Genomic DNA, 4,452 nt, shown 5'->3' on the forward strand with positions numbered 1-4,452 from the left:
GCAAGTCAGGGTTGGTTGGGTGCTCGGTTTCTCTCTTTCCCCACCTCACAGAGAGCCTGAGATGTAAGGAAGCCCACTTACATAAATGGAAGAAATTCTTCTAATGAAGAGTGGAGAAAACAGCTTCATCACCAGAAACAGTCCCCCGCTGTGCTTGAGATCGGATTTTGAGAACTTGCTCCAGACAGACTCCACAGCGGGCCGAGTTCAGAGGCAGTGTCTGGCAGTGGCAACAAACCCCCACATCTTCCTGGGGGAAATAAATGTTGGAAGCTGGAGGATGCATGATCTGTATCTTAATATCATCCCTGATTTAACAGGAAACCATTCCATTAAAATGTGGTGGTGTGATGGTGGAAGACTTGTTCATGTTGTAACATCTCCCTACAAATCTTACCCTGAGTGCAGCTGTTGACGAGGGGAAACAAAGGCGACTTTTCTCACAACCTGAGAATGACAGAGCTTTATATGAATGGAAATTCTGGCACCTGTTTTCAAAATAAGCAGTTAATTTCATTTCTGTGTGTCTATAAAGCTCATAAGGGTTACAATGACACACGCTCAGATGCAGCCTTTCATTGCCAAATGTTTTTCAAAGAGTTTTACAAACTCAGCTAGTTCTGCAAAACTCTATAAGCACACATGCACATTAGCAAATTCCTGCCTGTTCCTGAGGTGCAGCTGCCCAGTAGAGGAAATAAAACCTTTTTTTAAAGCGGCAGTGCAAAGCAGGAGATAATTTAAGGAATGTAACGGCATGCCCTCGAGCATCTTCATTGCCCTTGCTGGGACACAGCAGCTCTTGAGTATTCATCTGCAGAGCTATACGCACCTTTTATCTAAACATCCATGGCCATACTGGAACTGCCCTGACCCAGACTTTATGTAGGGACTTAGAGGGTGCTCTGGTCCTGGCCCTATAACACATGTAGATAGGAGGTCCAGTAAAAGCCAAGTGCCTGCATGCCTGTGAGGCTCTAAATTCCAGATATCCCAGGGTGAATAGCTTAAGGACTCAGGGTGGGACAAATTCCCTGCAGTAAAAGCTAGTAGGCAGAGAACTATACGACCCATAGTTACCATTGCTTGCCTTGCAGTGGCCACTTTTCAGCCTTACAACCTACTCACACCATTCTGATGCCAGTCCCTTCCCAGGCAATTTTCTATGCAAGTATGGAAGCTGAGTGACCCTTCCAGAAAGATGGTCCCTGTTGTAGTTAGCTACAACCCAGAGTGTGATCCTCTGGTCCACTGTCAGCAGACTGGGACAGCATCTTCTGCAGATGGCTGCAGAGAGCAGAGCAGTACAGAAATGGAGTCTCATGATACAATGACTGAAATGCTAGGCAAGTGTGCATATGCCGGCAGGCAGCTTTAGGCATACAGAGAGTGAATGGGCAGTAAGTACAAAAGCCAGAAAACACAGACCCAGGTTGCTGTGAGAAGGCATTAGAAGACTATCAGAACCTGGCTTATAGTCTTTGGTGCCCAGATTCTGGTTAACTTCTTACTGCCGGGCAAACAGTTTGAAACTCTTTGTTTTACAGTGAAACTAAAGCCCTGGTATCTGTTCCCAGGAAGTCAGCAAGCCTAAGCTTTCAGAAAAGTGCCAAGAGTTCAGTGTAAGGAGAGTCTCCCATGTAAGGGGAAGTGATCTGTGGCAGGGGAGTTTCTCCTAGGTTCACATACCAGGTTATTAGACATAAAGCCAAGACCCTAGCCTTTTATGACCATTCAGGTTCTTGCCATCAGGCCTTGCTCTGTGTTCTTACCTTCTTTAGTCCAACCTGCAGCAGCCCCATCTGCAGAGGACAGAGGTTTTCTTGGCCACACCAGTCTAAACACACAGCAGTCAGTCCTGAAGGTTAACAAAGTTCTTTACCAGCAAACTAGAAGCAGTGGACCACGCAAGGGCCATCTTAGTCAGGCAGATCTCTTAGCTGTAGTAGTAAATCTTCATCTCTGGTAACCTTGACTTTGTTCACGCTGTCAAGGTGACCGGCCTGGAGTCCAGACCTGAGCTTGGAGATGTAAGTGGTGTGAGCTGGTAGCATCGAAAGTGCCCACAGGAGCAGAGCTTGAGTGTAAGCTAATCCCCTCCTACACCTACCCTTTCATGCCTAGAGAGCAAACTGCTGCACTCCAGGTAATGGCCAGAGAAAGTCAGCACACAGGGAGTGTGAACAGGGAGTTCAGGCTAAAGTGTGAACACACGGCCTAAAGTACACATACATTTTCTGTGTTTATACCTTTTTATCTCAAACAATTTATGGACAACTTAGGAAATCAAATATAATAGTGCCAAAGGCCATAATTTCGATGATTTATTTCTAAAATTCATTTATTTCCTCACTCTTCTCTTGAATTTTCTTCTTCCTGATTAGACCACTTGCTTTTTTTAATGTAGTGTTTTCTCAAAATATTTTATTATTTTCCTTTGCTTCAAGTTTCTCCCTTTTTTTACTGAAAAATAATCAAGTTTGGCCATCGCTTTTTCCCTTACTCCAGGTTTGGTATCTTTTATTTCCCCAGATTCTCTCCCTCCTACTGATCCTCCAGGGAAAGGCTCTTGGAAGGAATAGACTTACTTGCTGGTAATATATACAAAGCTACAAATAAACATACTAGCTATATAAATATAGATGACTTTTCCTGCAAAGTGTCTCATAAGACTGTTCCTACAAATGGGAAACTGTACATCACAGAAATATCATAATGAGCAGTATAAGACTTAAAAACAAGCATTCTTATGAATATATCTTGACTTCTGCTTCTGAAGGTGACAGGCACCGTGCCTCATGCTGCCTTTTTTCTGAGCTTACACCTTCCACTTTGTGCTTCTTTCACTCTTCCAACAGTGGAGGATGTGGAGAAGCTTGTCTACAAAAGCAACACTAGAGATGGTATGAACGGTAGCAGACAGTGGGCAGATCTGGAAAAGCCCTGTATCTAAAAAGCACTGCCTTAACAATATTTGATATTAAAAGAGATCGGTTGCTTTTATCATGTGATTGGGAGAGTGGAGAACCAGAGATCCCATCTTCCTTTTTTTTTTTTTAAGGTCCATGAGACAAGGGGAAGATTTATTTCAGAAACTAAATCCATAGATTTCTCAAACCCAAAAGTGGGAACCTGCCTCTCTTAAACAGATGGCAAGTTGTAGGAAGCCAAACAGAAACAACACTCATATTTTACAGTGAGAGTGATTAACCAGTGGAAGAGGCTCTCCAGAGGAGGGGCTAGATTAGCTTTCATTTGAAATCTTCATCTGAAGTTTGGCTACCTTTCAGAGAGAAAATCTATGCCAAACCAAACTTGTTGGGCCAACTCAAAACAGGTTGGAGTATGGCAATAAGTAGTGTCTGTGATAGCCAGTAGATTAAACTGAATGATCTAAGGCACCTTCTGGCCCTTAAGGTGTGTAGGACTATGAAGCCAGGAGACTGCAGTTCTAAAGAAATGCTTTGAGACTTGCTGTACACCTCCATAATCTCTGCAGAGGACATGATAGATCAAGTTCCTCAAACAGCTCACTGGCCGTGGACAATGATAGAAGCGCTCAATTAGAAGAACTCAAAAGAAAAGAAATTGATTCAGGAATGCATTGAAGAAGAGAGAAGTGTAGAATAATACGTGAAAATTAATCTAATTATAGAAAGACACCTGAAATAGCTTGAAAGTCAAGTAAGTGCAAGTACCTCCTAACTCTAGAGTTTCCTACCATAGAAAGAGGATTTTGAAATGGTTTGTCTCCTGACAATGAGGCTCAAATTAAAAAATAAAATTGAACTTCTTTATGGTAAAAAATATTGTAGAAAAACTACAAAGAACTGGTCAAGGGAAAGATGTCAATAAAAAATGGTATCTGTTTATCTGTAGTCAGAAGAAGTCTTTATCTTTCCCTTAGCATACCTAAAACACGTCAGCCTGGAGAAGCCAGCAGGCTTTCCATAAACTCTAGAAGGCTCTCAACCAAACACTACAAGATATTTTCAAATAACGGACACACATAGCAAAGAGGAGGAAACTCATTAAACTTAATTGGCCCACCTAGAGAGTCTTTTCTCTGCCAAGAGTTGCTTTTTCTTTTTTTTTTTTTTTTTAAAGAACTCTGTTGCTAGCACTGATCAAAGTCAAAACAGTTGAACCCTCAGTAAAATCTCCCAAAATTTCTACTTTCATCCAGGTCTGAGAAAAAACTAACATCTGAATGAGGAAATAACTGATATGTAGGTAACCTGCTAGACTTTATTTTCAGGATTTAAAAAGAACACAACCTATTATTTTTCAAGGAACATTTGTTAGAAATCTCTTAGGAGAATTCTGCAGAAAGCTCTGAATTTTGAACCTGGATGACATCAAATAAGTTGTTGATCCTGCAAATTTTCAGGTATGCGCTTAGCTTTGTGCAAGTAAGCAGTCAGATTAAAATCAACAGGGCAAGGAAAGTAA

This window comes from Haliaeetus leucocephalus, unplaced genomic scaffold, assembly GCF_000737465.1.
Source record: "Haliaeetus leucocephalus isolate CR32 unplaced genomic scaffold, Haliaeetus_leucocephalus-4.0 Scaffold702, whole genome shotgun sequence".
NCBI classification, from domain to species: Eukaryota; Metazoa; Chordata; class Aves; order Accipitriformes; family Accipitridae; genus Haliaeetus; species Haliaeetus leucocephalus.